This window comes from Phoca vitulina, unplaced genomic scaffold (genome assembly GCF_004348235.1).
Source record: "Phoca vitulina isolate PV1807 unplaced genomic scaffold, GSC_HSeal_1.0 scaffold27, whole genome shotgun sequence".
Classification (NCBI taxonomy): domain Eukaryota; kingdom Metazoa; phylum Chordata; class Mammalia; order Carnivora; family Phocidae; genus Phoca; species Phoca vitulina.
Window position 1 is genome coordinate 25579628 of NW_022589730.1, and position 20941 is coordinate 25600568.

Here is a 20941-nt window from a genome sequence, read left to right on the forward strand (position 1 = left end):
TGGGAGTCTATGTCCACTGAAGGCTGTAGGTAAACACGGAGGAGAGTTAGGGAATGGGTCCAATACGCCTTGACCCCTGCGGGCTCCTAAACCCATGTGAGTAAAATCTCTGCTAGTCCTGGCCAGGTGGATATTCTGTGGAGCCCTGCCAGGCGTGGCCCGCTCCCTCCGGCCCCAAGGTGCTAAGGGAGTTGGGGTGCTGACAGCAAAGGAACCTCCAGCATGGGGGGGGCAGGGGGGAGGGAAATGTGGGAGAACGAGGCCATTGAGGACAGAGAGCCAAGTGCATCTTAATCTGGAGAGGAAGTCTTAAGGGATACATGAGAACGGACCTTGGAACTTCTAAAGCTCCGTCAGGTAGAGGGAGGATTTTACCAAAAGTCTGGCCAACTCAAACCAATAGGAGAGAGATTCCAGGAGGTAGCTGGATGTCCGAGCAAAGGAAGGTAGCTTCTAACATCTACAGTTGTCCCAAAGAGGAGCGAGGTCCCTTGTGAGGCATTGAGCTCCCGGTTAGTGGAAGGGTTCAACACAGCCTTTCAGGAATGCCAGAGACGAGAGTCCTGTACAGAAGGAGGTCTGTCCCTTGGGTCCTCTCCATCTGATTTGTGGAAGGGTGAATATATATCCTCGTGTGACTGTGGAAGGAGGACTATGCCAGGGAGAGGGGGTGACAAGTGAAAAAGATGAGCTGGGACAAGTTCACAAAACCCAGCTTGGTGGCCCAGGGCCGCCTGCCCTCCCCCCACCCCCAGCCCTTGTCCTGTGACCTACAGCAACTTTGGGCCAGAGAAATGGGACTCTGTGTCAAGGAGGCCCTGACTTATTTTGAGACCCTGATTATGTGACAGAAGAGTATCGAACCAACACGAATTAAGACTGTCTCTCACCTTAGGCCTTTCTCTGCCCCCAGGACCTGCCCTTACAGAACAAAGGTCTCCACTTGCGGGGCTGCAGAGGCCCAGGCCACGTCCTGGCAGACCTCTTCCCAGACCCCATTCCTCTTGTCCTGGGAAGGAGGAATCTCTTGTCACCTCTTCCTTTCTGAGGGCCTCCCGAGCTTACTGCAGAGTGGACAGGGGGGCATTTCCAGAAACAGGCACAGCTGTGTGTTCCCCCGTGTGCACTTTCCCTTCTGAAAGCCACATGAAGTTAGGGCTTCATAAGGGAAAGAGAAAGAACAGGGCCTCATGGCCACAGGCTCCCTCATCAGAAAAGTCAGGAGGTCCTATAGGAGGGAAAATGCCACCTGCATGCAGAGGGTCAGGGACCCCTCCAGGGACCTGGGACAAATTCTGGAATCGAAGATGTTCACATCCAGTGGCCTCCTCCCCAACACCCCAACCCCTGTGTCGCCCTCCCCCCTTCTCCTGGTGCCCCTTCCTACCCCAGTTGCCCTTTAGGATGTGGCCACTCTGTCTTCTCTTGCCTCCCCTCTGTTTACACCCTGATGGGAGCCGCCAAGGGTGAACATGACTCACAGGCTCCCTCTCCCGGCCTCTGCAGACCCCTGCTCCTCGTTCAGGGTGGAAAGGGTTAGGGTTAGGGCCCCAGAGCAAAGCCACACCAGGCTTCAGGCAGCCAACACGGGTGGCTGATTGGAATGGACAGCCTGGAAATCACGCCAGGGGGCAGTTACCAGTCTGTCTGGACCTCCCACCCCCCCACCTCTCCCCTACCCTGCTGAGGGGTGCAGGAGTAGAGGGGGATGCTGGAAGCCAGCAGATAGCCTCTTTCCCTCCTTTCAGCTTTGAAGCACTGAGAACTGAGTCAAACATGCATTTCCAGCAATTGATGGGGAGAAGATTCCCTGGGGAGGCTTTGCTCATTTTTCCCTCCTTACCACATCCTGGGCAGGGGCTGTGTGACCTTGAGGAACAGAGCCTACGTGGTCTAAACCAAAAACTCTGGCCCCGAAATGGACTGACAAATAAGGACAAAACATCTCAAATCTGGACAATCCTGGAAAGCCTGGAAACTGATCACTTGATCTGCAGCCAGACATGCACCCACGCGCGCATACACGTGCACACACGCACATGCACGCACACACATACACACACAGACTCATCAGACAAATGATACACAGGCTGATGTCATCCCTCCTTGTAACAATAGGAGACACGGCAGCACGTGGACAAGACCCAGCAAGGCCGCTTTCCCTACAAGCCTCCCTGCCGGAATATTTATAATGCACTCTCTCATCTTTATCCTTGTGATTCCTCTGTTTAACCATGAACTTTGACCCTGACAATAAATGAAAAATAATAAACAAAGAGGTTTCTGGAAGAAGGAAGGAAGATAGAGTGAATCAGACCCTTTCCCGTGTTCCTCTAAAAATTAATACATTAAGTGCAAACCCTCTGAGTAACATGAAGTGCTTTATGTTTTCTCAGAAGACTCTTATATCAATTGGTCAACTGGGTTTTAACCCTAGGAGGCGCATATCCTTATCCCTGTCTGTATCAGTTGAGATAATTAGTCAAACACCAGAACCCATATCCAGGCAGATTAAGTAGAAAAGGCATTTATTAAAGGAAATAAGTCTTTTGCAGAATCTCCACCAGGGCCCAAGAGTCAGGCTTGCCTAGTCCCCAAGATCAGTTGTGCAGGTTGCGTACTGCACAACACCGCCACTTTTGAAGAGGCACTGTTCACACCCTAGACAGATCTGTATATTTGTTGTAAGAGACACTAGATTTGTATATCATAGTCATTTTCCAGCAGATGGCAGTAAAGTGTACTGAAGGGGTGCCCCTGTCAAATTTGCACCAAGTCCATGGCCTGGAGGCCAGGAAGCCAGAAACAACTCCAAGCCACCCTGTGCCACGTTGCTCCCACAGAGGTCTCTGCTAGGCAGAGACCCCACGGCTCCCCCTACTGATGCCAGGCCCAAGACACTGGAGCTCCCCCCTGTGGCCCGCTCTCCACCACCATCCTCCCAGAAAAAACGGACCCCACACATCTGGGCTTCCTCACCTTGCTCTGACATCTGGTGCTGGTGCATCCGACAGCTAGAGCTCACGGCCCGCGCCTCAGCCTCATTGCAGGCCGCCACCGAAAGTCAGCCTCTGGCTTCCACCTTGACAAGGAGGGATTCGTGATGCGAATTCTCAAACAGAAAAAGAGTCCCAATAATGTGGGGTGGCCTCAAAAGAGATCATTTATCCAAGCAGTATTCTGCAGATGAGCCCAAAGTGGCCAAACGGTGAGGACGAGGCGGCAGGCCCGCGAGCTGTGGCCGAGCCAGGGCTAGAGCCAGGACGTGCTGACTCCTGGCCACTGCCCCACGCTTTCCCCTCAGAAGCTGAGGCCCAGAATGAGCTGAGGACCACCCGGAACAGAAGTTTAGACAGAGCTCGTGCTGGCTGGTCTCCTCCTGCCGCCTCAGGGCCCAGCAGCTCTGGTAAATCCACATTCAGAGCTTCCCCCGCCCCACGCCTGTGGGACACACAAGTCTGCCATCCCAGATAGCAAGCTTCGCCAGCCTGGCTCCTCCTTGTCCCCGCTCTTCCTCCCTACCGGGACCCAGAACTTGAACCCACATTCCCCTGCCAGTGCTGACATTCAGCCTCGTGCTCAGCCTCCCTCCTCAAAATGGGCTTTTCTAATTTAATAGGCACGGGGGCAGAGCCCGAGTGTGTGTTTTAATGAAAATGGCTTTTTATTTTGCCATTTCAACATCATTCCTATAGGAATGGCATTCTGAAATGCAGAAATGCATTTCCATTTCCTAATGGCTGGGATTACCCACGTAGGTGGGCCTTTGTGGGATGGGGTGGGGGAGGGATAGCAGTTGGGGGAGGAGGGGGGTGGCCTAGCGAGAAAGAACGGAGCAAAATGTGCCAGGCAAACAGGGGCTCAACTACCCGCCTCCCTCCTCCAGACGGAGCTGCCAGTGGCTGCAAAGGATTCCGAAGTCTCCCTCCAGTCTGCATTCAGCCCGGCCTCTGCCCTGGGCTGGCACACTGACCCGGGGCTTCTGTCCGCACTGGAGTCCCCGAGTCACTGAGCACCCTTGCTCAGTGCAGCAGAAAGGAGACGCGGTGACATGTACTCAGAGGGCTCTCACGGGGCTGGAGGAGGCTCGTGCAACACCAGCCCCTCCGGCCACTGAGTAGGTGCTCAGTCAGCATCAGTTTCCTGTCTTCTTTCCTCTCTGCTCCCTCAGTAACATTTAAAATAATTATGCTTCCTTATGTTATTTACCGTTTTCCTTTTTTTTGCTTTTCTTCCTCCAATGGAAAAGGAAGGAGGGAAGGGGAGAGGGGGAAAGAAAGCGAGGGACGGAGGAGGGCGTCAGCACACGTGACTTACCCCCATGATTATCTGAGTTGTTGTTTTGGATAATCTGATGATGGGGGATCATCCATTCCCAGTTCCCGCGGGAAAGCTGGAAAAAGCAAATGACAAGGACGTCCTCTTTTCAAATCAGAGTGTGGAGCTGGTAATTTCTCAGGGCTTGCCTGGCATGTGAAGCTGTTTGAAGGCAGCCAGGGAGACCCATTCAGCTGCAGAACTTTGATGACATGTGGCTGGGCTTCCTTTCCAGATGCTGCCCAATGACAGCCCAACCTCCCTCCCCTCTCCCCCCCCCAGGCACCACAGAGCCCACTGTGGGGCTGACAGCGACCGCGACACCCCTGCCGGGTAGGGAGGCCAGCAGAGGTGGAGTGCCTGTCCCATGTGCCAGAAAAGTAGTCGTGATTTCAGGATTGGAACCTAAAAATTGGGCTTGAAAAGATGAGAAGGGTTGTCAGTACAACCCTTTGGCGGGGCAACCAGGCCCTGGCCCCGGGCTCCCCATGAACCTGGAATCTAAGGAGCCCGTGCCCTTTCTGGACAGCGCATGCTCAGAGTGCCTGGGACCCCTCAACTCACCACCCAAACAGCTTCAAGCCTGCTTCCAGGGCCGGAGCAGACCTCCCCCAGGACTTCCTGAGGGCAGGTTGCTGCAGGAGTCCCCCACCCGCACCCCTAAGCTGAGGGATGGCCAGGGGTGGTATTTGTTGGGGAGGATGGACGGAATTTAGACCTGTAGATTGGGGTGTTCACAAGCGAGACCTCTCAGCATTGGGGATGGAGCAGCAGGGGGAGTGGGGGTGGAGGAGAGGGCTTGGCTGTGGCCTGGTAGACCAGCTCTACCCCACCAGAACCTCAAGGAACCAGAGGATCTAGTGAACCCAGCTTTCTAGGTCTTTCTGAAGGTGTGCTTTTCAAGATAGGAGACTAGAACATAGTTTATTTAATAATTTGTTACCTTGATTTATATATTTAGACATATGACATGGGGACCTCTACTTGTCTCCTCACTCAGGCCCTGTGAGTGTTAGGGAAAGACCAAGGGAAAGCCATCGTGGTCCCAGAAGGTCTATGAAGGAAGGGCATGGGTGGGGGAGTCTGTCTGCACTGGGACTTCCTGTGAAGTCACCTGCATTTTATGGAGGGAGCCAGACGCAGTAGCGTGCCAGCAAGAAGGGGCTTCCCCCACCCCAGCCCTTCACCCCACTCTGCTGGGTCTCCCTTCCCCGACTCCACATTTTGAGAAGATCCTGTACATTTTCTGGTCATATTCAGATATAGAAAAGTCTCATTTTCCGTTATGTAATCTCATTTTCCATTATATAAACAGGCCAGCCCAAACCAACAGCAAAACATCCATCCGTCTCCCATCTTTGCACCCCTCCTATGCTACCCTCTGCTCAGGCTTCTCTAGGGGGACAGGAACAGGGAACTCTGTAACAAAGTGTCACAGACTGGGTGGCTTATCAACCACAGGAATTTGTGCCTCACGGTTCTAGGGGTTGGAGGCCTAAGGTCAGGGTGCCCGCACAGTAGGGTGCTTCCGTGCTGTAGACGACCATCTCCTTGCTGTGTCTTCACAGGACAGAGAGCTGGAGGAGGAAGCAAACTTCATTGTGACTCTTCCAACAGCACTAATCCCATCATGAGGCCCCATCCTCATGACCCCATCTCATCCTACTTACCTCCCAAAGGCTGCACCTCCTAATAGCATCCCATGGGGGTGGGGTTTCAACATATGAATTTGAGGAAGACACAAGCACTCAGTCCCTCCTAGTCACAGGCCATCCTGGGCCCCACATCCTCACACACCCACTGGCTCCTGGTCTGGCTCCTCCGGTAGGAGGGGCAATGGCTTAAGCCCCTCCCTCACTTCATAGGCGGCTGCACTAAATCCTCCCCAGCCTGCAGGTGGGTCTCTGCGATGGTTGAGGAGTCCTGAGTCCCAGTGTGGTCTGCTCCATGAATGGGGACAGATGACAGGGGCTTGGGCCTCACACATAAGTTTCTGCAGGTTCCACTGGGTGACCAGCTGGATGCTGAGACGTGCTGATCTTTAACATTTCTCTCCTTGGGGTAAGGATAGCTTCCAACTTTATTTTATTTGGACATCAGAGACAAGTGCCTCTCTAATTGTCACGGTGAGATATGCGTGAACAGAACAGCAGGCCAACAGAAGCACTGAGGCCGGGACTCGTGTAGGCTATTCATTCGCCTTCAAGCACAGCCAGCAAGGTGCTCGCCTACAAGCCTCCGAAGACCAACAGTGAAGCAGAAAACAGATTTGTTGAAAGGATATGGTCGCTCAGAGGACTGATGGGAAATTGGAGAGCCAGCCCCAGAAAACAGGGAGAAACCAAAAGAGGCAGGACATCAGCATCCCCACCTGCACCCCGGGAGGCTGCCACGCCAAGAATGTCGCCTCCCCTGGGCACCACTGTCTCCAGGTGTGAAGTCCCAGGCAGGAGCGTCCAAAAGAGCCAAGGCTACCACACGGGTCTCCCACTCTGGCTGCCAAGAGACGGGAAAGGGGGTTCCTGGCCCTCTGAGCTTCTGCTCATCCTAATACTCACTCATTGGAGGGGTCTCCCAAGTGGGAGAGTTGTCTGAATGCAGGAGCATGGAAAGGGGACAGAGGTCAACTGCAGTCAGTGGACTTGGCCTGAGGACAACGGTCCCCTGTCATTTCTCTCATCAGTTCATACGAAGAAGAAGCACCATCATGGCTTCTGATGCTAACAGCAGGGTCCAACCATTAGTTTAGATTTTTCTGTTTCAAAGACACTTATCTATGATTTCAGGATTTTTGAGAGTTTCCTGAATCATTTCCCATTCTCAATCCCTCTTTATCACCACTAAGGATGGCCTGATAGGCTTACCAGAACATAGGAGGCTGCTTTCCAAGCCTTTCGGTGCCACCGATTCTCTGTACGACCTTGAGAAAGTTACTTCAACTCTCTAAATCTCTATTTTAAATCATCTGGAAAGTGAGGGGGTGGGTGGCATGAGCCCCAGCATGTCTTTCTGCTGTCACACTGCAAGATCCCATGCTTCTGTGTCAAGGAGCACTTGAAAGCGGCCTAATTTCCCAACCAAAGGCCATCCTCCTCTCTTTCCAGGATTGAAGTTGCCCAACGCTCAGGATGTATAAGCCAATGCTGTGTGATGCAAATATTGTCAGGAACGACACCACTCCAGATCCGAAGAAACCCACTGGGGATGCCATTCAATAGCAAGCAAACAAGCCAACACACGGGATAGCTTCCTCTTGCTTCTTTCCTGCAGGGATGAGCTTGCTGAACATTCTGTTCTCGTGCACACATACACACACGCCCGTATTGCCATCAAAGTGCTTAAGGTTGCATATGTAATTATCTCTGCAAAAAGCTTTATTTTTCATGGGCTTTGCCTTAATTGCGACACAGAACAAGTTCTTGGGCTTGCTTTCTGTTCACACTCTATTTTTTGCTTTATTCTCTATGCTGGATAGTTACCTATCCTTAGATGTACCAGTTAATGTCTACCTACGGAATAGGACCTGGCCAGGCATGTCCAGACACCAGACAGTGGGTTCTCTCTGAGATGACTGTCTTCTCTCTCTACCCCCCACCTCCCTTCTGTGGAGGGGTGGGAAAGAGGGGGAGTTGAGGTAGGAGTAGAAAGTGATGAAAAGTGCCTTTGGGGTGAACACTTGAGGGAGGGTGAGTAGGTATGTGTAGCTACCTCCCAGGGTTGTCTGAAGATAAATTAAATCTCCACGACCAGACTCCATGTTGCACCCTTGGGATACCCTCCCTGTCCACACGCATGTTACCCAGTCACATGTCTTCCCACCAGAACTGAGCTCCTTGAGAGCGTGTGCAATTCTTCTCGGATTGACAGAGGGCCTGGCCCCAAAGAAAGGCTTAATAGACACGGCGTTAATAAAGAATGCCATCTTGTACTCACACAGCACTTTTCCATTGGCAAGTTGCTGTTCTGTGTGATTTCATTTGATTGATAAACCCACAGTTCTCGCCACTCATCAGGCAAGGAGGTTGAGGCGTAGAGAAATTGAGGGCACGGTCGCGGCCTGCAGGGGAGCGGACTGGGAGTACTCCCCGCCTGTGCGAGCTCGTCCAGGACACTGCCTTGAGGGCAGTGCCTCTCCCCTAGGTGGACCACAACTCAGCTTCTCATACAGCCCGCTCAGTCGGTCACAAAAGATTTTCGGAACTCATTCTAGAATCTTTACCTTGGCCTCTCCACCATATCCAATGTCTCCTCTCTAAAGCCAGGTTTTCTCCCGAGGACAGCTCTTCTCACTGCCCTAAGAGACCACACTGCTGATGGACCCAGGCCCAGATCATCAAATGCCAACAGCAAGCCAGCAGGGAGCCCACCCTCTGCCCTGCTCAGTAGGCTGTCCGCCCTGCTTCCCTCGCCACCTGCCCAGGATGCTAACTAGGGTAGAAAGGTGTGGCCAGGGAAGCGAGACACACAACTACAGTGCTGTTTCACGCCGGCAGGTCCAGGGATGTGTCAGTGTCCCCTTCCTCTCCTCCCTAACTCTCCTTGGAACTTCCCTCCCCATACCCCCAACCCTCCCCAGCCTTCTAGGAGGGATAGTGATGGTGGTCATGGCGGCAAGCTCACTTTTCTGTCCCCCTCCCCACTCTCATCACCATCTGCCCCTTCCCCACCCTCCCTCCAACATATGTGCATTCAGAGGCTTTCGTGTTAAGATTTATTGTCAAACCACACTGGCCTTCCGCTGGCCAGGAGCTAGCCCTTGGCAAGGACTTTGGCCCCAGCACCCCCAGAACTTAGGACCCTATAGCCAGTCAGTATAGCCTTCGCTTTGGTGACTGAGTCTCCTGCCCCAAGCCTCGTTTTCAGAGGGCCAAACCAGGGCCTGTTTCCTGGTGTGTCTCTCCCAATAGATCAGAAGTCCATTAGGTAGGGTCAGTGAATAAAATACAGGATACCCAATCAAATTTGAATTTCAGATAAATGGCAATAATCTTTCAGTTTAAGTATGCACTTGAGATACACTTTTAGTAAAAAAAAATTATTGTTTATCTGAAATTCAAATTTAACCAGGTATCTTACATGTTCATTTGCTAAATCTAGTAAGCGTACCAGATGGTCGAGGGGATGTGCTCACTTGGAGCATATCCTGGGTACCCGGGACCCTGCATAAAGAGCCCAGAACCCACTTCTAGGGCCTCTGCTGTTTCCTTTTCCTGTGGGCGTCTGGTCCCCCTCATGTGTGTATGCCTGGGTTTGAGGAGTAGGCTGGAGGCATCAATTCTAGGCTGGGGATGGAACTTGGACTACAGGCTGGGTATCCACACATGCTCTGGAATCAGTCCCTCATGGGGAGGTAGGAGCGCAGGGTGGGGAAAAGAAGGGGCAGCCCACTGGCCAGAGCCTCCATTTGTACTATTCCGCCAGGCTGCTCACGTTAGCGGTGGTCCTACCGGCCTCCTTCCCAGAGCAAAGCTGTGCCGTCCGCACCTGTTACACTCCCTGCTGCAGTAACATCCGCACAGGACAGTGGGGTCCCCCGGGAAAGGGTGCCTGTTTGCTGGCCAGGTTGAGGCCGCGCTGTGGTGACGGGTTCCCTCAGGCCCTGCTGTCAAGTCACTCCTGGCTTCATTGCTCAGGAGGGTATCCCAGACCACAGACGCAGAGCCTCGGTGGCAGGACGCTCATTGGCCCTGGCAACAGCCCTGAGCCTCAGTTTCTTCAAAGATAAAACCGGGTGAGTTCCTATCTCTTGGATGGTTGTGAAAATTAAGTGTGATATGGCAAAACTATGGAGATAGTAAAAAGAGGAGTGGTTCCCAAGGGCTGGGGGAGGGCAGATGACTAGGGAGCACGGAGGATGTTTAGGTCAGTGAAACTACCAGGATACCACAGTGGTGGATACATGTCCTCATATGCCTGTCAAATCCCATAGACTGTACAAGGGCAAGAGTGGCGTCTAATGTAAACTATGGACTTTGTGTGATCATGAGTCACGAAGGTTCATCCATTATAACAGATAAGCCACTCTGCTTCAGGTGACAACAGTGGGGGGCGCTGTGCTGGGGGAGGAGGCATTGGCCTATTCGGGAACTCTGCATTTCTGCTCAATTTTGCCGTGAACCCAAAACTGCTCTAAAAAATTAGTATGATAATGAATGCACCAGGGCCCCGCATATTTCACTTAGCCATTCAACAGACATTTATTGAGTGTCTACTGGGATCTAAGTATTTACAGACAGCTAATCTGAGCAAAGTAGGTATTTCTTCTCAAGCTAGAGTTGAGATTGGGAGAAATCTCCCCAGGAGAAGAAAGCACCCCCCACGGGTCACAGAGATGAGGACGGCCCTCCAGGGGGTCGGGGGCCTACACGACGGGTGGGCGATGGGGGAGGCAGGGGTTGGGGAGCGGAATGGAGCGGGCTGGGCTCCCCCGCGGGGTACCCCGGGAGGCTCGGAATGGGAAACGACCGCGAAGGCGCCCGCTCAGCCCGCGTCCTCCGAACCTCCGAGCAGCGCCGGTGCGCTCAGCGCTGAGTCCGGGTGGGCGGAGGCTGCGCCTGCGGCGGAGAAGCAGGGAGGAGAAGCAGGGAGGGGAAGCAGGGGGGAGAAGGGAAGGGATGGGGACCGCAGGCAAGCCCCGCCGCGCCCCCGTGTGGCCGCCGCGCGCAGCTGCGCCGCGCGGGGAACAAAGCGCTGGGCGGGGGCGGGGCCCACGGGCGGGGGCTTGTGGGGGGAAGCGCCGCGGCCCCGCGAGGGGTCTGGACCCCGGGAGCATTCACGCCCCACTTGAAAGGAACTGTGGTTCTAGTCTCGGCTGCTGGAGATTACTCGCAGCGGGGGCAAGCAGGGAGGGGAAGAGGGGCTGTGACACCCCACCCACTGGGCAAGATCGCCCCGCGCCCCAGAAGCTCCAGTGTGAGCGCCGAGCAGCTGGTAGCCGATTCCGGACAGTTGGATGCCGAGAGAGGGAAGAGCGCACTGCCCTGGAACCGAAGCTTCCGTTCACTTAGGGAGCGTCTGCAGAGCCGTGCTAGAGTTCAGCTGAGAGAGTGATGGCCCCAGACGCACCCCCTCCCTCCGAGGCCTCTGATGTGCACTGAAGTTAGCGATGCAGAGAAGCACGGGGGAGAGGGTCCCCCACCCAAGGCTTATGTGCACACACCCTGGAGACCCCTCCACACCGTCACCATCTCCAGAGCAAGGGGGACCTCTCCTGTCCAAGACTAAACCACGCATGGCATGGCAAGGACCAAGGGACGTTGTCACACTTTGTGTCCCTTGGTCCTTGCCATGCCCTGCCCCCAGAGGCTGCCCTTGTCTGGCACCATCTCAGGAGGAGGAAATGCCACCTTCCCCAATAAAACAAAACCCAGAGCCGACAAGTTGGCAAAAGGAAAAGACCCTGGTGAGGATGGGCCATGGGTGCTGCCACCCACAATTGGGCATAGGACGCCTCCCTTAACCTTCCTGCTTGGCTGAGTGCGGGCTGGGCCATCCACTAAGGCCTGACGAGGCTAGGGAGGGGGGTGGAATTCAAGGGCGATGGAAGAGAAACAGGTGCAGATCCTTCTGAATCTAGACCCTCTGCCTTCAGAGACAGACCTTCTTGGTCAGCCTTCTGGGCCAGTTGTCTTTCCTCCATGAGCCACATCCACGGGGAAGGGGGTGGCGGGGATAGCAGGTCTCCTTCGGCCTCCCAAGGTCAGTCCCAAGGAGGGAAAAGATCCAGAGAACCTCCTGGGAGCACCCACCTTTTCCCCAGAAACTGATACCCCTGCAGGGTGGCCCTGTGGACCCCAGCAAGACATTCACTTCAGCCTAGGGGACGCGCTCGCGCGCGCACACACATACACACACACACACGCGCACACACTGAGCCAGGCCCCAGCAATCGTTGGGCAGGATATGCACTTGTTCCTTTTCACACAGCCTTTGGCCATGGAGGCCCTGTCTTCCTCAGCCCTGCCCCCTCTGCCTGAGTTATGGTTCCCAGGACGCCCCGAAGCCCGCATTTCCATGGAGCACCCAGCATGTACAAGACCCTGTGTGAGCACCTTGCCCCATCCCGCCCAGCCTGGTGGCCTCCTTCCCATGCTGGAGCATAAGAGTCTGCTCTCACTCAAACCTGCCCCTCACCCCTACTCCCCAGCTTCTAGCCTCAAATACCACCTTCTTCCTCTGGTGGTTGGTTCCTCAAAATTACTACCCTGTCTCACTCCTGGCCTGCCTCAGCAGGGTGCTGGGTGTCATTAGCAGTTGATTAAATACCAGAGCTTGTGGTAGTTTGCATCATTTCTGCGGACTCTTAGACATCCGGCCTTTGCCTAAGAAGTAACTTCCCTGATGACCTGCTTTCTTGGGGAAACTCATCTTGATTTAAATATCCTATAACAGAGCACACTTGTTCTGTAAAGGGCCAGATGGTAAATATTTTAGGCTTTGCAGGCCACACCGTCTCAGCTACAGCTCAACTCTGCCCTTGTAATAAAAGCAGCCACAGACGGTAAATAAATAGACATGGGTGTGTTCTAATAAAACTTTATTTACAAAAACAAGCAGTGAGCTGGATTTGGCCCCCAGGCTGTAGATTGCTTCTCCTTGTTTTCCACCTAAAATCTGTATTTTGGCATCATGGCTTAATCAAGCCGATGAAGTGGGTCAAAAAGACCTCAGCATGGTCTCAGGACATTGGGGTGACAAAGCCAGGCCCAAAACTCACAGCTCAGTGATCCCCAGATCTCAGTTTTGTCACTTAAAAATGGGGGTAATCGTGGATGTATGTGACGGGGGACATCAGTCCAGATATGGTGCTCTCAGGGGCCTCTGCTGGGGCTGAAATTAGCCATGAGAGTTAAATGTTGGTGAGCACGTTGATAAACTCTGAAGTGCCCTGCACATTCTGGCCCAGGGGCCTGTGCTTGACCTGGTAGTTTCATGCAGAAGCTGAAAACCTGGGGATATTGTCACCTGCTTCTTGGGGTTCTTTGAAATCTTGGTCAGCAAGCTACTGGATTTGCACAGCCCTTTAATTGCTCTATGACCTCAGCTTCCACTCTCCCAGCTCGGGCTGGGCTGACTGTGGCCGCAGAGCAGACGTTCTTTCCAGAGTTGTAGCAATAGTGAGCATAGCAAAAGCACCTTCTGGGGTGGATGACCTCGGGCACTGGACCCAGCCAAGTCCTAGCTGCCTCGAACATTTTCCCTCCTCCATCTTGCCGCATCATGAGGAGGCTGTAAGGGGAGGCCAGAAGAGACGGAGCCTCTTTGTCCCCTTCCTCCTCTTTCCCGGGCCCTAGTCAGGCACTGCAAAGACGCTCTGTCCACACCAGGTTTTCCGAGAAGCAGGTCTGTATGCTTGCTGTCCCGGGGGCTGGGCCCCTAGAGCCTCAGGGTTTAGGCTACATGGGCATCTGGGCACCAGTCCAGGGGCCTCTATGTCATTTCCTGGCGACCTTCATGCACACAGAAGTTGTTAGGCGGGGCAGGCCTTTAAAGGCCCAAGCGCACTGGGAACCCAGCGTAGCATCTGAGGAAAGGTACCAACCCTCTCAGTGTCCCTCTGTTCTAGGCCAACACACTCATTTTACAGATGAAGAAACTGAGTCCCCAGAGAAAGAGTGGCAAGCCCTTCGGATGAGCAACACCAGTTCTAGATTCTGGTCTCTCCCAATCCACTATGGCAGGCAGCTTCTTACATCAACAGTAATGACTTGATTTCTTGCTTTTTCCCTCCCTACTCTTCCACACCCCCCTGTCCCAGCGGGACGGCTGCTTGGGCCCTCTGGAGGTGGAGCCCTGCAAGCAAGGGCTCGGGGCTGTTTGCAGATCCTTGGGGAACCAGAGCTGCCCAGCAAGAAGTTGGGGTTCCGTCCTCCCCTCCCAGAAGGCCAGGGTGGGTCCCACAGTGAAGCAAAGGAAAAGGTTAGGTCAAGAAGAGCAGTCTTCCCAGCCTGGGCCTGCTGGCTCTGCCTCTCCAAAGGGAGGTGGCAGGATGTGTCAGCCACCAAGGGAGCTGGCGGGGTCCAGCCCCCAGGGCCTGGGTGCAATGACCTCATCAGGCATTTCCAGCTTTTATGATCTGCCAGCAAGGCCCTCAAGTGACGCAGGCCGACCTCCCCTTGCCGCCTGCTCTGCCGGGCTCAATGACCTCAGCCCCGTTGGAATGCCATTGCCATTCACACGGCCCTGCCCAGGCCACGGGCCACAAGGCACAGGCCGGGGCACGGGGCCGGGGCCAGAGGGCGTGGAAGGGTCTAGAGGAGGAAAGGCAGACAGCAGGTAGGTGAGTGGAGGATGTCACTCCCAAGGCCAGAAATGGGAGCCGAGAGGCAGAGAGCGCTCAGCCCTGAGGAGAAGGAGAGAGGGCACTGGACCAGCTGCTCGGTGGTCCCCCCAGCCTGGGGATCCCCAAACTGGCCCACGCGGGGCACCTTCCAGCTGCTGCACCCTCCCTGCTCACTTTCGCAGCCCAGGTGCCCTGGCCCAACCACTGTGTCCCGCCACCCGCGCACGCAGACCGGACTGACGCATCTGGCCGACAAGCCACTAGCCCTGAGTTCAAATCCTGGCTTGGACACTTGTGACGGAATGACCATGGCCAAATTGCAGGCCCTCTCTGAGCCTCCATTTCTGCGAAAAATGGGAGTAGCACTAAGAGTGTCTTCTTAGTGCCAGCGCCCTAAGAAGGGCCTGACACGCAGGACGCGTTCAGAGAGGGGTAGTTACAATTGTTACGGAGCAAAGAGAGCAGGCTCGAGAATCCTCGGAGGCCGCATCCCACCTTTGCCGCCCAGGTCAGCAGGCAGAGATCCCTAGCAAAGACAGCAATCTCAAAATCACATAAGTGCTGGAGCCCCGCATGGAAGGACTCCAGGTGTAAAAGGGCAGCACCGTGAGACCTGAGTCATCATGGGTCTACCCCGCTGGACTTTGGACACTTGGAGAAATTATCAGTGTCACAATGAAGGCGTAGCGAGTGCAAGCAGCTCCGCAGAGTGGCACGGCCAGCAGATGACAGAATAGGGGTTTAAACCCGGCACGTCCCCACCCAGAGCCCCACAGGTCACCAGCGTCTACTCTTCTAGGGCCGGGGACCCAATCGTGCAGATTTGTATTCACTCAGCACGTGTTAACTGAACACTTGCCCCCTGCATGCCCCCATCTAGGTATTGTCTACATGCAAGAGAGGAGGAGATGGTTGGGAAGAACAACTATCACAGAGCAATTTACATCAATGGATCAAACAGAAAACCTAACAAGTCATTTTCTCACTGGATGCAGTAGTGACGGATAGACGAAACCACTGTAACAAAGACGCCCACCGTTCCCGTGGCTTAAATACAAGACATTTCTCTCCCTCCCGTGACAGTCGAGAGACGAGTGGCCCAGACCCGTGGGCGGTTCTCTTCCACGTGGACATTCAGGGATCCAAGGTCCATTCAGCTTTTTCCCTGACATCCCCTAACGCAGGCGTTCTCCACCTGACTCCACACAGGGACCCCAAGGCATTTGTGAACTGACGTGAGGGAAAAAAAAAGTCACACCTGTATTTTCACAAACTTCTAAATGAAATTTAGCAATTCCTTCTATCATGAATGTGGCAATAACCCAGTGTAAAAACAGCGGGGTCAGGGACTCTGCTGCCAAAAGAAATCACATCAACTTTCATATCCTATTACAATGTTACAGATATCCCAAACTATCATTTAACCTTCGTTCCTATTTCAGAATTACAGTTTGTTATCTGTCCTGCTGCTGCTGGATTTTATTATTTAATGTTAACAAAGGAGCACAATTCTACTCTGTCACTTGTGTGTGTGTGTTTGTGTGTGTGTGTCTGGTTAGGTATTTTGACATCCATATGTCAATATAATTGCTTTCTTCTGTAATCTCCTGTGTTTTATTTTATGCATTAAAAAAACTACCCTGGTCAAGTGCGCAGGCTTCACCAGACTGCCAAGGAAGCTCATCTGTGACCCGTTTGTGACCCAGCCCCTGGCAATGAAGAGACGGAGGACGGGAGGGATAAGCAGCTCCCTTCTGGGCGAGCAATGCAGACGTGGCCCACATTACCCCAGGCACACTGTGTGAGGGTGAGCTTCGCAAGGCGGCCATGCAGGGCGAGCTGTAAGGACAGCAAGAGAATCAGGCCCCTAGTTTGGAGACCATTCACCAAAACGCTACTGTATGGAAAGAAAAAAAAGAAAGGAAGGGAAAGAGGAAGGAAAAATGTTGAGTCATATAATTTGGAGTTTTTTTATCTATAAAACTAGGAGGTAGAAAAAAATAGTAGAATAAAAGCAACTACTTTTTTTTTTTTTTTGACAAGTTGATACCTTTTTTCAAATGAAATCACATAATATAGACAAAAGCAGGGTATCTCCGTTAAGTTGGGCCGGGGACCCAGGGCCCTGTTGGCCTGGTCTCCCACTTCCTGCCCCTTTCCCAAAGGGGGATCCCTGAGGCCCTTCCCAGGAACCTCCAGGCCCAGAGGAGTTGGGCACTCGAGGTCTGGGTGGTGTCTGAGGCCCCTGCCAGCCCCGCCTTCCCCTGATGCCGCGGGCCTGAGGACAGGTCATCTTCAACATCCAGCGACAGCTACGGGCTCTCCCCAAACAGAGGCCCATCTCTGTAGGCGAGATAAGAAAGGCAGGGAAAGTTGGGGGAAGAGGTATGTCCTGAGGACAACGTGGAATTGAGAGTAGCCGACACTGAGACAGAGGATGGCAATCTGGGCAGCAGGACGAGAATGGCAGGTGCAAGCCTCTGGGGTGGGAATGCAGAGGCCTCTTCGGGAGGTGGCGGTGAGGGGGGCAGACATGGTACAGCAGAGGGTGTCGTGACGGTGAGGGGACCAGGAGGGCGGCAATCTGGAGGGACCAGCACAGCCCATACCCACGGCCTTGCTCCCAAGCTGTGGCTTCCTGGGCTCAGGGCCTCTCAGCAACAGAAACAGAACTTTGTTCTGGAGAACCTAGAACGCAGGCGGAAGAGTCAAACCTAGGATGGTACTCATTTTTTCTTCCACTATTATTGACTAAGCTCCTACTTTATAGCAGGCACTAGGAGAGATTTTCATTCCTGCGAGGTAAGGCATTTGAGATACAAGATTCAAGATACAAATAAGCATATAATAAATATAATAAATACATGTATAAGCAGGCAATTATAGTGACTTTGCTATGGATTTGAAAAAACTATAATAATAAAATAATAATAATTAGCATTAAATAGATGCTAAAAAAATCCCAGTGGTTAGTCTGAGGAGTACCAGTGAATGCAAGAAGAATGTAATATGTGTTGGGATTAATAAACACTCTTTTTTAATTGAAGTATAATTGACATACAATATTATATTAGTTTCAGGTGTACGACATAGTGATTTGATATTTATATACATTAGAAAATGCTCACCATGATAAGTCTAGTTACCATCTATCACCATACAACGTTTTCATAATATTATTGACAGGATTCCCTATGCTGGAAATTACAGCCTTGTGTCTTCTTTATTTTATAACTGGAAGATAGTACCTCGTCAGCCCCTTTTTAATAAACACTCTTTGAAAAGACAGAATTTTAGAGTCAGTCACACTTGTCTCCAATCTTAACTCTGCCACTTCCAACTGTGTCACCTTGGATTAAGTCACTTTGTCAATTTTCTCATCTATGAAATGTACCGACTGGTAAAATTTCTGTGAATATCCAATGAGATAATGCCTATAACATTTAACACAGAATCTAACATACTAAGTACCTGGTAAATGTTTTTGTTTTATTATTGCTCTTATTAACTAAAGTTAGGAATCTTTAGTTAAGCAAACACTTTGCAGAGAAAAAGTTCACAGAGATTCCTGAAAACCAGTCTGAGAAGTGCAGAGATTTCATCTTTAAACCAGAGAGTGAAAAGAGCACAGGCTTAACTTTTAGTGATCGGACCCTGTGTCCCTTCGGCTACTGCCTCATTTCTGTGTTCCCTTTACAAAAATTACACAAACTCAATTCCATTTATACCAAATACCCCGGCTAGATATTTCCATAAAGACAGAAGTGGATTGGTGGTCACCAGGGGTCTGGGAAGAGTGGAGAGTGGGAGAAACTGCCGAACGGGGACGGGGCGTTATCCTGGAGTGATGGAAATGTTTTGGAACTAGCTACAGATGGAGTTTGCACAATATTGTGAATGTACTGAGTGCCACTGAATTGTTCACTCTAAAATGGTTAATTTTATGCTATGTGAATTTCATCTCAATAAATTATCAAAAAACCTTTTTAATTATGTATGATACATTTAATTCAGAACTACTAAGGCCTTCAGTTGGGATTGCTCTGCATGTGTTTGTAAATGTATGTTTCATGGATGTCAATCTGTAACCTGTATGACCAGCTTTGGATGCAAGAAAGGACCCTTTAATTTTGTGTTATCAAAATAATTAAATGTGCAATCACTGCTCATAGGAACAGAAAACCCAGCACATCCCTCCAGACACCTTCCTCTCTATCCAGAATTGCCCAGGGCTTCCTTATTCCAAAAGACTCAGTCCAGGTCGCAAATACCAGGCACAGAGAAGGGTCAAGTGTCCACTGAGTATTCTCGCTGTTTCCATGGCAGCCAATAGAGGAGCCGCTGATCACTGTCCCTGCTCTGCCCAGTGGATGCTTGGCCAACATTGTAACAGCATCCACCCTAGTAGTAGTATCACAGTAAGCGGTGCTGTCGGGGAGCACAGACCCCAGATCCTGGGCTCGGCTCCAAGAGTGCTGTTCTTACTGTGTACACTCCTCTGCACTCAGCCATTGCTTTTGCAGGGTAGCCTCTGCCAAAGAAGCTGGATCAGGAGGGGCTTCCAGCCCCAGGCTCCCCTACAGTTTCTAGACCCAGGCAACAGGTGGACAAGCAGTCTCCCTCTTTCCTCCCGCTTCATTCCCGACTCTGGGGCCGAATTGCTACCTCCTCCCCAGCCCCTCACTGGCGCGGGGAGACGCTCCGATGGGCGGCACTGGTCTAGCCACAAAGCTCTCGTTAAACTTTCTGTCCTGGAGCAGTGCGCGCCTTCGCAACCTTCGATCTTTGCCTGTAAGGAATATTCCCAGCCAGACGGCACTGGCTTTGCCTTAGACCACGAAGCAGCTGGTTCCTCTCAGATGACAGCGACACAACAAGCACACAGCTAGCGTCTGTGAAGCGCCACGCTCTCCGCTACCTCCCCGCAACCTGTCGGGGGCTCTCATTGGCCCCATCCCGCGGAGGGAGAAGTGGGGTGCCCCGTTCGTCCTAGCTCGCTCCCATTCAGGTACCGCTATTCGCTGCTCCTCCACCTAGGTGCCTGCCCCCGTAACTTCTCTCCTGGGGAAGTCGATCCGTGAAATGACTTACCTTACTTTATTAGTCTCGTTACCCGTATTAATTCTCTCTGTGCCTCTCTATGAAGTAAGCTTTAAAAATACTAAACAAATAGCAATGGTGTCAGAATAACAGTTGCAGAGCGGAGTCCTAATCCCGGCTCTGCCAGTATTGCGATGGGGAAATTCAGGAGAGATCCTCCCACCTCCGTGAGCCTCAGTTTTGCCCTCTGCAAAATGGACAGGTGGACCCCATGTGGTCTAGACCCCCTCTGACTCTGAAATTCTGCGCTCCTGCTGAACCAGCCGCACTTCAAATCCTGAATCAACGAGGCATGAGGACGTGTCTGTGCGCCCATGCGTAAAACACTGCAGGCGCAACCATTTGGCTAAGCCGTCCATTTGTTCATTCCTTCCAGACGGCTTGAAGGGAACCTCTCAGAAAAGATTAGTGGCTTGAAGCAAAAGACTGTGAAATCCCCGAGCGAGCCAGATGCACTTAATCCCGGCCTGGGTATCGGATCTCTTCTGATTCATCTCTCTTGTCTGGTCTTCATTTGCCTGTTAATACTTTGTCCTCTTCCTCCCCGGCTTCCTGCTATTGTCCACTCTTGTTCCTTTCTGGAATCGTGATCGCCAAATGTCACTCTTCTATGGGGAGAAGATGGTTCTGCCGGAGAAGACCCAGGCCCTTCACCCTCTCTCTCCTCAATCCAGACACAGGGATTGTGCAAGGCACGCTGACTGTGCGAGCTGCCACCTCATTATCATCTCCTGGGGAGCCAAGTGTTGAAATAGTTAGTGAGACTTTAAAGTGTAGCGGGTGGTACCTTCACTGATTGTCTGTCCTACACCCGGATGCCGGTCGGTCTCTCACGGTGGGCCTCCCGCACCGTATTGGGAAAAACGAACGTAGGCAAACACACAAAACCTTACATTTCAGAATTTCTGAAACTTGTAAAACCCAGCGTCAATGAAAAGATGATGAAACAGTCACTTTTAAATGCTGCTGATGGGATTCTAAGTAGGTGTGACGTCTCTGGAAGGCAATTGGACACGATGAATCACAAGTTTTAAAATAGGCACACGTTTCTTTGAGCCAGTGTTTCCTATTAGAAAACTGAGTCCCAGGGGGCGCCTGGGTGGCTCAGTTGGTTGAGCATCTGACTCTTGGTCTCAGTTCAGGGTCGTGAGATCGAGCCCCACGTCGGGCTCTGTGCTCAGCGGGAGTCTACTTGAGATTCCCTCTCTCCCTCTGTCTCTGCCTCTCCCCCTGCTCTCTCTC

General features: G+C 52.5%; 1 protein-coding gene across 1 annotated transcript in view; it reads left to right on the forward strand.

Moving 5' to 3' along the window:
- The window catches only part of ZBTB7C (zinc finger and BTB domain containing 7C), a 291531-nt gene extending 274954 nt beyond the window's left edge, over positions 1–16577 (forward strand). The window contains exon 6 of the transcript XR_004301595.1: positions 15480–16577. The gene's annotated coding sequence lies outside the window, so the exon portion shown is untranslated. The remainder of the gene's footprint in view (positions 1–15479) is intronic.
- Positions 16578–20941: the final 4364 nt, after the last annotated feature.